At 43.2% G+C, this 14232-nt stretch overlaps 1 pseudogene; it reads right to left on the minus strand.

Moving 5' to 3' along the window:
- Positions 1-10399: 10399 nt before the first annotated feature.
- LOC110289040 (non-secretory ribonuclease-like) lies at positions 10400-10859 on the minus strand (annotated as a pseudogene).
- Positions 10860-14232: the final 3373 nt, after the last annotated feature.

Below are 14232 nucleotides of genomic sequence, written 5' to 3' on the forward strand. Positions count from 1 at the left end.
TCTCTGTTGATGGGACTGGGACAGGAGACTATTGAGGAGGAAGCAATTTCTTCGGTTCTAGCATAGCATCAGCAGTGATTCCAAGGCTAACACTATACAGGGAACTAGGTGGACAGGCATTTGGTCCTGTGTTTGAGACTACATCCATTAAGGGAAAAGACAAAATTTCACAGGGACAAAAGGTTTCCCCTTGGGGAAAGAAAACAACACCCAAGTTTAAGATCACTATTGGGTGGTAATGAGTACCTCAGTAGAAGTACCTTCCTTGGCCTTGAGTGCTAACTTGGTTAAATATTGGGTATTCAAGAGCTAGAGAGTTCCTTTATTCAGGACTTCAAAGTCCAGTGAGGGACAAACCAGTAAGCAAGATATCAGATTGTGATCTGACATGAGGAATGTGTCTCCATATTGGGATTCAGAACAAGTCACAGCTGAGTGGAGACCTAAAAGAAGAGTGGATGTTGAATAAATAAAATTGAGAGAAAGAGCTCTCCAAGGAAACGCAGTAGCACTGCATATTTCAGTGACCCATCCATGAGAGCAGGAACAGCTGACCAGCCCTGGGAGCTGCAGAGGACCACCTGCCATGAGCAGATCACTGGAGATGTCAGAGAAGAGAGGAGCAAGGAGACCAGATCAAGAAGCAGCTTGGGTTTACTCTGGAGGATCAAAGCCTTTTAATTACAGGGTCAGATCACTCAGTAAGGCAAGAGATGGATTAAGGGTGGGTTAACCTGAGAGCAGGGAGAGTATATGAGACACAATTGTAGTAAGAAACCTGGGAGGAATTATAACCCTGTGAAATACAAACTGGGCAGAATAGCAGCAGAAAGCCAAAACTGGAAGTGAAGCAGACTCCAGAACCTGCCTGACTGGTTCAGGACAGCAGCAGAAGATGAAGAATCTAGCAGAATAGAGTTTAACTCTTATGTAGCAACTCTGTTTCATTTACTACTCTCAACAACACTGAGATGGGTGTGAGGTCATGTGTGCTGTACAGATGAGCAGATTCAGAAAAGTTAAATAATGTGTCAGAGCTCATGCTAGAAAGTAATCTATTTGATATTAAACCTAGGTCATCTAAACAGAATGGACTGGATATTTATTTTTGCATGTCAATATTAGGTATTAAAATATCCTGTGGAAAATATGAGACATACACATCTTAAAGATAACAAGGCCAGATGTGGTGGTGCATGCTGTAATTCCAGAATTTTGTGAGTTTGGACTCAAGCCTCATCTACATCATGAGTTCCAGGAAAGAAGTCAAATCTCACTTAGAAGTATAAGACTATCCTGTTTTCCAAGTTCTGAGTCTGAAGATAGAAGTTCATACACATCCAAACATGTTGACATTTGAATCACAGGGCAAAGAAAACGTGGGAGAATAAAATGGTTTGTAGTACTCCCTATGTTCTTAAGTAATGCTCACAGCCTAGGAAGGGGAGAAGCCTTTGGAAGCAGTAATCCTGCTGACTCATTTGCACAGAGGACACAGGAGCTCCTGCTGCATGATGAGAAACAGGTTCCTAGGAAGCACACTGCCTGGGCTTGCAACAGATCTCAAAGCAGAAGTGAGGGCCTGGTGTTCTCTGTCCTCATTGAGTACATCTTCTGTCACTCGGTCACCACTGTCCTCTGCACAGAGGCATGACCTAGTGCCTGTCTCTCATGGGGAGTAGCAAACTGCTCCCCTTCCTCTTCAAGGCTGAAATCATTCTCTCCAATCAGCAGCCACTTCAGGACCACCAAGCCTCCACTCTGAACAAGGGCTGAGGCTGCATCCTGAAGCAGGAAGTGGGTAATTGTCTTTTGGGAACTAGACTGTCTCCTTTAAAGGATAACAGTCTGAAACTTTTTGGGCCACCATGAAGAACCAGAAATGTTTGACTATTTATACTTCTTGTCCCCTACTCCAATTGTTCCTCTGTTGAGACCTAAAGCTCACATTCGTGCCCTGAAGACAGACTGGAGGTGATGGGACTCTGTATCCAGGCCTCCACGTCACGTGGCACACTGCTCAAATCTTTCTCCTTTTCATCAAAGTATGTGGCTCTTTGGGGACAGGTAGCGAGAAACTCTTCCATTGGAATCCAAAATATAGACCTTTGACTCCAAAACTCCAGTGACAAATGACTGGGGGTGGTTCAGTGGTTAAAGCCTTTGCTATACAAATGTAATAATAAAACGCTGTACCACTTGTAGGCAGGTGTTTTTGTGCTGGGTGTAAAGGTTATCCTTGTGTTATTCAAATGCCAGTTTCTCTGCCTTAGTATCTTATTTCAGCCCCGACAGGGCCTTGCAATGCTTACAGCAAGAATGTCCAGTCTCAAGTTTGTGTAAACAATGCTTACCATTTATTCTATGCCTTGTCAATAAATGCTGGTCAGCCAATGGATGGACAAAAGAGAGAATAGGGCTGGACTTCTCCCATCTAGGGGAAGGATAGAGTGAGGACTGAGAGAGAGAGAGAGAGAGAGAGGGAGGGAGGGAGGGAGGGACGGAGGGAGGAAGGGAGGGAGGGAGGGACGGAGGGAGGAAGGGAGGGAGGGAAAAGGAGGAAGAGGAGGAAGAGGAAGAGGAGGATGAGGAGGAAAATGAGAAACAGAAGGAGAAGTAGTTTTGGAGTTGGAGCCACAAGGAAGGGGTCCAGAGAGTGTCCATTGAAACAGTCCTAGATCCCAAAGAGCCAGGCCAATAATGAAATACAGAATCATGGGAACTAGGCTGGAAGATAGTCAGACTAGCTTAGGGGTTAATATAAATCATAAAACTGCCCAGATAGTGAGGTGACGCCTTAAAATAAATCTTAGTTTTTCCATGTGGTTATTGGGAAGTAGCTAGGATAAAGAAATACAGCCACTATATTAATTCCCTGTTACATTTTTATTAGAAAAATTCATCTTACAACCACTATTCAGAACTCCAGCACCTACATAAACACTGAGTGGAACTGTGACACTGGCACCCCTGTTACATCCAAAGGGAAAAAAATTCATATAGTACTCCGCCCATACATCCATCTCTTACATTCTGTCTGCTGCTTCTTCCACAATGCTCCCTGAGCCTTGGCAAGGGTGAGCCATCTGTGGGCCTTGTTTGACCACTGGGTAACCATGCTACCTCAGCAGTGCCTTTGTTTCTGAGTCATTCCAGCAGCAGGCACCATCCATTGTCTGTTTTTCTCCATAACTAAGGCAGGCAGCAGCAGTACTAGCAGCGATGGTCTATGGGCACAGGAAGCAGAAATGCTTAGAAGGTAACTTGACAAGCCAATCGCATCCATTGAAAAAGACAACCACAGTTGTGTACCTAGTTGGTCCCTGTGAGCCTCCTAGCTAGAGGTTTTCCTACTGGCTTAGCGTACCATATATGAATTCTCTCCTATGGAGAGGACCTTAAATCCAATTGTAAAGTTACTGACTGTTCCTCTAATAGTCCATGCCACTATTGTATCAGTTGACACATCTTATTCTCATTCATATTCATTATCATTCTCTCTCTCTCTCTCTCTCTATCTATCTATCTATCTATCTATCTCTCGGTTTTTTGAGACACACTTTCTCTATAGCCCTGGCTGTCCTGGAACTCACTCTGTAGACCAGGCTGGCCTCGATCTCAGAAATGAACCTACTTCTGCCTCCCAAGTGCTGGAATTAAAGGCATACACTACCAGTGCCTGGCTCACTTGACATATCTTACACAATAGGTCAGTAGTGTAGTGCACAGGGTCCACAGCCAAGCAGGACTGCTGGCAACAATTCTCCTCCAGCAGCCAGAATAGATAGCATCTCTGGTGCTATGAATATCAGTCAAGAGGGAAGGAGCTTCTAGCTCAGTCCCATTGTTTTTCCATATCCTATAACCAAAGTATGTGGTGCCTTCAGCAATAAGGTCCTATCACTATCTCTGCTATCCAACTATATCAGCAATATTTTTTATTGTTTGGGGGCATCTGGTACATCTCTGACCAACAATTTATAAGGAGTTAACCCAACACTATCACTGAGATTATCAATTAAAAACTACATGGCTTTTTGGTACCCCTTTTTCTTGCTCAATGTTAAGATGCCTGCCTAAGGGAGGAAGCATTATTTCTCCCGTGGTTGTTTGAGATTCTGGTCACAGTACTTGTCTCTGTTGTTACTGGGCCCATAGACAGTAGAAGACAGTGGTGAAAGCAGGTAGATGATGTGGCTATGACCTCATAGTTGACAGGAAGCACAGCACACCAGAATAGGCCCAGATCATGACTCCATCCATTCAGTAGGTCAGAGCCTCAGAATCTAAGAGTCTCTAGAAATGCCTTCACAGACAGCCCTGGAGTATCTTTTTACTAATTTCTGAGGTTTTCTTCAATCATATTAAATCGACAATCCAGACTTGCCATTGCAAGCTGCTTTGTTGTAACTGTCAACATCAGAAGGAAATCAAGACAGTCTTGAGAGATTAACTATGGTACATCAACACAAAAATAAATGAGCCACCAAGTTATGAAAAACAGAGGGAAATCTTAAATGTACATTCAGAGAGTGAAAATAAAAAACAATCTTAAGAATCAGGTCACAATTCTCACTCAGAAGTGTGTGCCCCATCAAGTATGACACAAAGATTACACTGACACCAAGAGAAATACAAAAAAGATACAGGATGCTCACTCTTAGAACAATGTATAAATGTTTCAAGAGCATTTTTCAAAGTTTGTGAGGTATTATGGGAAAAATAGCTCCAAGGCCCAAACATCTGGAATAAAGACTGAAGTGGAACAAACAGAATTTACTGCAGGTTTTGCATGGTCTAATATACATTGCAAATGTCTTAGAACAATGTGGCAGACAGATTTCCTAACACTTGACTCATAGAAACTATTCTTTCTTCTCACTATGGCACCTCAGAGGATCCTGTTCTCAATGTACAAAAGCTCTCAGATACCAGAGGGACAGAGCTCTTGAGTGATCTTCAAAAGTCACTTAAAGGAAAAGAAATAACCAGTAAGAAAGAGGAGACAACCAACCTCACCTCCTTTGACCAGATTCAACAAAAGCAATTTGATCTTCCTCCCTCCCTTCCTCCATTCCTCCCTCCCATCCTTCCTTCCTCCCTCCATCTCTCTTTGTCTCTCTTTCTTCCTTTCTTTGTTTCTCTCTTTTTCTTTCTTTTTAAACCATTCTAAAAAATACTAACTTTTGACTAATGTAAAATCAGTATTATATCTTTCTCTTCTAGAACAGTGGGTCTCTGCCTTGCTGATGCTGTGACCCTTTAATACATACAGTTCCCCATGTTACAGTGACCTACAAGAATAAAATCATTTGATTGTTACTTCATAGCTGTAATTTGCTACTATTATGATTGTAATGTAAATCTCTGGTATATAGGATATCTAATATGTGACCCTTAAAGGGAGAGTGACACAGAGGTTGAGAAGCAATGCTCTAGATCACCTGGTGGGAACAAGGTTCCTGTAATATTGATGTTCTAAGATAAAGGGGATTGAAGAACATTGAGAATGTAGTGGATGTGGCTATGAGCCTGCATTTGGGAAGTGGAGACAGGAGGACCAGGAGGAGTTTAAGGCTATCTTCAACCTAGATCCCTGTTTACGTAAGACCTTACCTCAGAAAATAATTGAAATAAAAAATGTAAAGAACTTAGAAATTTCTATTTAAAAGGAGAGTGAGCCGGGCGGTGGTGGCGCACGCCTTTAATCCTAGCACTTGGGAGGCAGAGGCAGGCAGATTTCTGAGTTCGAGGCCAGCCTGGTCTACAGAGTGAGTTCCAGGACAGCCAGGGCTACACAGAGAAACCCTGTCTCGAAAAACCAAAAAAAAAAAAAAAAAAAAAAGGAAACCAAAAAAAAAAAAAAAAAAGGAGAGTGTACAGACCAAACCAGATGGAGACAAATGGTTCCCTGGCTTTCTAAATGGTCCTCAAGGCTTTTGAAATTCCTATTGTAAAGTCTTCCTCACTGTAGTAACTGTAAACGATGTGGATTGACATCTAATGCTCTGTCATGTCTCAGCATCACAGGATTTATCCTCATCCACTTAGAAATTTGTTTCCAGTCCTCCCTCCTGCTGTGTCCCTACTTGAATTGAGTTTCCCCTGGATGATTCAGGACAGAAGCTCACAGCTTACAAGGGAGATTCCCACTGCTTTCACACACCAAGGCTTGTGCTAGTAATGTCAGCCCAGGTCTGTCCTTTTTAAGGTATTATTTTATGTGTATAGGTACTGTGCCCTCATGTATGTCTGTGAACCATGTGTGTGCAGTGCCCTTAGGGGCTAGAACAAGGCCCTACAACAAGTGATTGTGAGCTGTCATATGTGTGCTGGGAGTAGAGATCGAATCCTCTGGAAAAGCAGCCAAATGCACTTAACCACTGAGCCATCTTCCAGCCCCACTGTCCTCCCTAAGAAGGAATACTAGAAACCAAAGGAGGAGTCAATGATGCAGACTCTTGTAGAAAATACTGAATCCAAAATAGAGGGCCCCTGGATGTTGTGTTTTACCAAGCAGTCATCCAAATAAATAAAGAGAATTTTTCACCTACCCAAAGGTAGTGCCTTGTAAAAAGAAGCTGATTTCTTCAATTAAATAAGGAGACATTCTCTGAAGAAACCTTGGATTTCTAGAGATCTTGAAAGAAATCAGAACAATAGACAAGGTGATGTTCATTGAAAGAATTGACTCCAAGGACTACAAATGACCACACGATGACTGACTTGAGAAGTTGACAGTTAAGAGAGTATTATTTTTTTTAATTAGAGAAACAATATATATTCGGTATAGACACTTTAAAAAATTAGAAAATAAATCACTTTTTAATTTGTTTGTTTGTTTCTTTGTTATTCCACATATGGTTTCTTTGTGTAGCCCTAGCTGTCCTGGAACTGGCTGTGTAGACCAGGCTGGCCTTAAACTCATAAATGTCTACCTGTCTCTGCTTCCTGAGGCCTGGGATTAAAGGCATGCACCACCACATGATGAACAAACTTTGTTCTAAATATAGTTTCAAGGTAAGCATAAAATAAATACATCTTTTTTAATCTTTTACCACCTTTACAGAAATACCATTGCCTTATTTCCTTCCAGTTTCAAAAAAAATGCCACCGTGCCTTTCTCTGTAGGAAACGCCTTTCATAAGGGAATGTTCACTGTTCAATTTCTCCATCAGCAAGGCACAGGATGCACCACTGTAAGCCACCATATTTCTTATCCAAAATTTCTTGTAAGCTGATAACTTGGAGACAGTCCTTAAAGGAACCTGGCCATCCCAGGCTGTGCTCCCCACTGGGAAGAAAGACTTATTAAAAATAGGGTATTACCTGCAGCATTAAGGCACAATGAGAAAAGGAGAGTGGGGGGGGTCATTGTACATGTTGTATGTGATGTGTCTGTTTGTAAAGGTCTCACTCCCCACAGAAGTAAACTTATTCCAGCCGTTTTTACTTGAGTTTGTGGATCGTTTCTCCAAGAGCATTCTGGTCTTAAGTTTTGTAACCACACAAAGAGTGTGTTTCTACACAATAGTTTTTGAGATGATATCCTTAAAGTGAACATTGAACATAATAACCATGCCATTTTGGTGAGCTCTGATAGGAAGTACAGAAGAACTGGTAAAGAAGAACAGGCCACTATAGTGACCCACAATTCCTAGCCAGAGTTTTAGCAGAAAATCCTGGGTATCTGTATCATCAGTGAACTCGGGGCTGGAACATCCCTCTAAAGTGCAGAGCTGAACCACATCTCCTCACACTGAGACTCCCATTCTCTGTACTGGCTGCAGCCGCCTTGTACAGAAATGAGGAAGAAAAACTTGCAGATGGAAATTGTTAAAGAACTAGTAGGCTCGAGGGATTGGTCAGTGTGTAAAGCACTTGTTGCATAATCTTGAGGACTCAAGTTCAGATCCCAGCACACATAACAAGTCAGATATCTCCCCCACACCTGTCATCTCTGCTCTAAGCACCAAGGAGACAGGAGGTCCTTCCAGTTTTGCTGACTTCCAACTGAGTCAAGAGACCATGAGTCTCAGGTTCAAGAGACCTTGCTGATGACTTCCTATGCATGGGCAGACACACATGCACTTGCACAGGCACACACACACACTCACCCACTTGCACAGGTATACACACACACACACGTTATTTTAAAAATCCACTGGGCTAGAGAGTTGGCTCATCAGTTAAGAACACTGACTGCTCTTCCAAGAGGACCTAGCACCATGGATTTGTAGCACCACTGTAGCTAAAAAACATCTGTAATTCCAGGTCCAAGGAACCAAATCCCTCCTCTGCTATCTGCTGACCCCAGCCACATATATTGTGAATATATCATGTAGGAAAATACAAGCAAGAGCTACAGAGTGAGACCCTCAGGCTGTACCAAATTTCATCTGAAGTCAGGAGATTATGCCAAACCCTGAAGTGCAGATTCTGCCAAGGACCAGCCTCAGGTCAGTGAGCATTTTCTGGGAGAAGGAGTGTCTGAGAGCAGGAAAAACAAACCACTTGAAGTCAAATCTTGGGTCTAAGCTGTCAGCCTGTGTTCTGCTGGAGAAAGCTTTCCAGCCTGCTTTCTCTCTGTTCTGCTGTTTTGTTTTGTTTTTCTCTCTCGGATCTGATTTCTCTGCAAATCTCTAGACAGCTCTTGAGGTTTGCTTTTGATTATACTTTGAATCAGCATCTGATAACCCCAACCCCTTAATTCTTAGGAAACAGCAAGAACATATTTTCTTTTAACATTGCAAAAGACTCAGAGATCTGCCTGCCTCTCTTGAGCTGAGATGGCAAATTAGCTGGGTGGGAACTGAAATTTCTAGTCCTAAAATTACCATTTCTACCCCACCTTGGACTAGTCTTACTGTGTCCTAGGCTGACCTTCAACTCAGGAATGTGCCTGCCTTTGTGTCTTTCTGACCAACCTGGCTTATAGTACAGCTGCCTTTGTTCCTTCACATTCATGAAGCCCCTCATATAATTCATATTGCATCCTTAATTTTCACATAGTTGAGAAATTATATATTCTCCAAAGCATTTTTTAATTCTTTTCCACAGACTGTAAGGCTGTACTGAAGGTCCCAGACTGGACCATTCTGCTAAGACATTAGCCAAACCTTTGCCACCCGAACTCATGCTACCCCAGATCCTTATGGAGTCATTAAGGTTAATAGGGAGGACATTACTTGAAGGAACATGAAAATATGTCCATTATTATACAAACAAACCTTATGCCATGGCAGTCCACATCTGCTGGTCCTGTCCCAGGGGTAGAAACCCTGTCATTCTGTCTCCACCAAGGCCATGCCAGACTCAGCAAGATTCCACACCAACCCAGAATGGAAGATTACACAAGAAATCCATTTGCTGTTCCAGAGTAGTAGCTTCTGCGAAGACCTGACTGTGGTACACTGAGAGCAGGAAGTACCACCACTGCCCAGTGGGGAGCAGAGGCCAAGAATTGCATCTGGGAGCCCAGAAATGAACAGCAAAATGGAAGCTGGGGATCCAGAGTGAAAGTCAGAGGTATGGCCATGATGATGTCACCCCTCAGCTCCATTCTGCATCTGACACTCCAGGAAGGCTCATGACCACATCTGGTGATGCCCAGCTCACCCATGTCCTTAAAGGGGTGGCACCTCCCTGTCTGAAACTGATTCCTAACTACAGTTCTGTCCTCAGGAGTCAGGGCAGGACCTCTCATTATTCATCTCTTTTCTGTATGAAATCTAGTTCCCCTATCATGGAATCTGTCCTTGCTGGTTTGTGTTGAATGATCTCACAATTGACGTCTAAGGACAGCTCTGAAGGGAGAGGGCAAGGGATAGCCTCACTGAGAGATCCCAATTCCTGGGTTTCCTCTGCCAGCCACTTCATTCCCACAGAGAAACTTCAGGGAAGATGTTCTGGAGAGATGTCCATCTCTTCTCTGATTCATTTGCTTCTGGAGGCTGGGAAGTTGCCTCATTTGGTAAGAGGCCATGTCTTTCTCTCTGTGTCTCTCTGTCTCTCTATCTCTCTCTCTGTCTCTCTGTCTCTCTCTCTGTCTCTCTCTGTCTCTCTCTCTCTCTGTCTCTCTCTCTGTCTCTCTCTCTCTGTCTGTCTCTACACACAGACACACAGAGAAAGAGAGAGAGAGAGACAAAAACACTGTGTATATGTGTCTTTCCCTTCCACTCTCCCCACCCCTATCAGACACAGAGATATCAAAAATCTAGATTTGTGTGCAAAGGTATTTGTTGACTAGAAAAGATCTGTGCAGCTGAATTAAAGGGAGTCAGCGACATGTTTCATGAGGACAGGTGCTGTTATAGAGCGCAGAGAGAGGAATTGATTCTTCACTACTATGATCCTGGCAGTAGCAGATGAGGGAAGGTACAAAGTGCTGGCACTGAAGCTAAAATGTCCCATCCAAGTGAACTGGAACCACTGAATACCTGGGACTGTCCTGTGGAGTTCTGCTCTCACAGGCCACTCTGTTGTACTTCACTGAACCTGTCGTTTGGTATCTGCATTGTGTGCATATCCTTGTCAGGGTAGTGAGGTTACAAAAAGTTATAAATACCTGAAATGAACAAGCATGACAATTTTTTCTTGTCAAGTTGTTGCAGGTGATATTTGGGTGGCCACACACAGCAACAACATCAGCAAAACTTGTGTAAAGAAAAGTAGTTATGTCCTTACATCTTGGCCTATACCTGTTAACAACCCTCATTATATCATCACATGAAGTAGGTGCTATTATAGATATGCTCGGTGTAAAACTTCTGGGAAAGGGTTTGTCCCTAGCATGAGGCAAGCATTAGGACAAGTCCCAACAGCAGCAGGAAACAAAGACTGGACTCAGGCATCTTCAGACCCACGATTCCTGTGAAAACAGAAAATAAGTGACTACTCCCACCCTATGTCAGTTTTCCATCTTTCTTCCTGAAGGCCCTCTGCTGTCACTGTGGGTCCATCGTCCGACTTCTCTTGGACACTGTCCCATCACTGCCCCTCCTGTCCCAGGCTTAGACAATCATTGTCTTACCCAGTCTGTGTTATGGATCCTGTGGAACTGAGTGCTGGTTGTCCTGGAATTCAGGGATAATGGGTGAGCTCCACTTGGGCCCATAGATATAGAGCAGGCTCTGTTGATGGAACTGGTGGCTCAGAGTCTTCAACATGCAGAACCCAAAGATTGGTACATTGCCTGCTTGTACAACCAGCCTTCTGTTTCTTCTTACTGAACAGTTGGGATTCGCTATGTCTGAGACAGCACATCAAACCATGCCAGCGCAATGATGGAGCATCTCTGTTTCAGACGAAGGGTAGATAGAAACCTTGTCCTTATGTTGGGACATCTCCAGTGAGCCAGTCCTTCTGTCTGTGATGGCAGTAATCTTAAAGCCAGTCCATTCATGCAGTCGTTAGAAACCTCAGTTAGCATACAAGTCTGAACAGCCTCTGACAAACTCCAAAAAGCTGCCTCAGCTATTCAAAGAGCGAGCACTACCCAGCTCTGAGCTAGTTAGTGCTGCTAGTCGCAGAGGTTTCAATTCAGGAAGCAATATGATGATAAAAGGGAGAGGTCAGATGTTTTGGAGATTTATGGAAATAATCGGTGTTAAGTAATTTTTCAATATTGCTTTAAACATGAGTTTTGATTTTTCTAGAAATCATAAACGTTGTGTTGTGCATTGGAAAGCTTTCATTCACATGAACACCAAATGCTCCTTGGTCAGTTAATGTCCCTTTCTTTGTTCTTCAGTTCCCTCTTCCTTAAAGTGAAGGTTGAGAGATCTTCTCATTTTGATCTCATGGGACGGTGGGACCTTAGTCACATGATTCATAATAGAATATGGAGTTGAAGCTTAGTTTAACAGGGGTTATTAGAAAAAGTGAACTAGCTACAGTCCGAGATCAAGCCTGGGGGAGTCATCAGTTGCTACATCCACTCCAGTAGTGACTAGAAGCCTGGAAGCAGTCCCGAGGCAAAGAGTTTCACAGAAACTTAGACTCCTGGAACCTTGGCATTCCCATAGCTAGAATGACCCAGATTTGTCCCTGCAATAGTTGAGAGGTTCTTGCATGCTTTCTTACAGTATTTTACTGGATAAGAGTTAGAAATCTCAGGGTAAGCTTAGTAAAGTATACTTAGAATCTTCATTACAGTCAGGTATGGCAGACTACATTGCATATTAGAAGAAAGTTGGTGAGTTCTTCTGACAAATGGAGATTCTCTGCAGATACTTAAAAGAGCAGCCTGGTTACTCCCATATGTAAGAATTTACCATGGCCTAGGAAAAAGGAGGGTTGTGGTCTAAAGAAGAACTACAGTGTTACATTATTCATGAGAAGGTCTGCTAGAGCAGAACCCCCTGGTGCTAGCTTTCACAAGGCTCAAAGGAATAACATAAATTGTGCTAGGATGCGAAATCCTCTCCTGGCTCCTGTCATTACCTGACTCTAGGCAGGGCTGCTTTTATTCTTAACTGTAAACATTGCCTGGTTCCTGCCAGTCCTTTGAAGGCATTCCTCTGTTTTTATCTCATAACTTTAATGTAGCTTGCCTGCTGTGACACCCTATTTCTTTGTCTTCTGTATTATATATATCTGATGCTAACTTTGACAAGATTACATTCAGATACACACTCTCTCTGTGTCCCTGTCTGTCTGTCACCCTTCTCTCTGACTCCCTGCCTACCTGTAACCGGAACCCTGATTTCTCCCGTGGATTGAGGGGGGCCAACTGAGGCTGTTCTGCAGCAATCAGTTCCACAATGGCTTAGCTAGTCAGAGTGCGTGAGTTTCCCTCTCGCCCTTGTTCTTTCTGCACCCCACAAAACGCCATAGAGCTGCCCACTGGAGGCATTCTTAGTGTGACTCCAAGCATGGATTAAAAAGTGTACTGATGCAGGCTGGTAAAACATGTCTTGAGATCTTCCATTGTGTGCACATCTGAGTATAGAGCACTCTCTGTAAGCAGCTATTTTCAGAGTGGCTGTGAGCAGAGCCTAGTATGTTGGGAAGTAATGTTTAATTTCTATCTTGTTTGGAAATGTAAGGATGCCATCAGGTCTTTGTTCACATTCTCCCTGATCGAGGGGAGTTCCCACTCCTCAGGGGGTCCCCTGTGAGCTTTCCTTTTCTAGTTGTGACTTCTGTTACTGGTTGAGTAGTATGTTAGCACTGTAAAGGAATCTCACAGTGTCCCCATGCCTTCTACTCTATAATGAGCCCTAAGGACAGAATCAAACACACACACTCTGTATAAAGGGGGAATGTGCCAACACTAGAAATATTAGAAGAAGAATTTCATGCCTCATGTGTCATGGATATTACTGGCTTGGAGAAGAGACAGACAAAAATAGCAGGAAAGGAGAATGGTTTTTAGGAGGTTAAGCATTTTAATAAATACTTTTTAAATTGGCATTTGTTTTATATGAATTGAAATTGCTGACAAAGATACAATATTCAGGCATGGGGAGTGGCTCAATAGTAGGCTATGTATCATATGTGAGGTCCTAGGTCTGAGCCCTGGAAAACACACATACACACACACACACACGAGTTTTTCCTTGCACCTTAATAAAATACTTTTTTTTTTAAATACCCATTTCTGCTTCAGTATGTGTCAAGTTGGGCAAATACATTTTACAAAGAGCCTTGGCCTCTTGTCAGGGGTGTGAGCAGGTTCTAAATCCCCTGAGTTGTTGGGTGAAGGTCCAGTGACTTCAGGAAGAGTCCTCATTGCTTAGAGTCTTCGCCTGTTCCCCAGGACTCTGACATTGCTCTAAAAATGGAATCTGATGTGTTTGAGCAAGTTAGTGTGTCAGACTAGTGGATTTTGTGTCTGCATGTGTGCTGTGGGTGAGGTTGAAGTACCTCTGTTTTGTGGTGGTTTATCAAAACAGGGCCACACTGATGTGTCTTCTCTGGCTATGGGAGTTGACTGATATTCCCCCTGGGGATTGATGAGGCCATCTGGGTTTTACAATGGACTGCCTGCTCTCCTAACAATGAGAAGGTGAAGACTCTAGAACTCAGTCCTTCCACATCTGTATGCTTGCACACTGAGCTTTTCAGTGCCGGATTGGATACCAGTAGAGTGGCCTCACCCTGAAGGCCCTGAGTGCTATTCTCTGCACTTCTGAAACAGTATAAATGCTGCCATTTGTCAAAAACAATGTTTAGCACCTGTCTAATGGATGCTGGTCAGGATGTGACTAGGTCTCCCTTTCAGGAGTC

The sequence above is a fragment of the Mus caroli genome, unplaced genomic scaffold (assembly GCF_978045245.1).
Source record: "Mus caroli unplaced genomic scaffold, Mus_caroli_1 scaffold_12, whole genome shotgun sequence".
In the NCBI taxonomy this organism is placed as follows: Eukaryota; Metazoa; Chordata; class Mammalia; order Rodentia; family Muridae; genus Mus; species Mus caroli.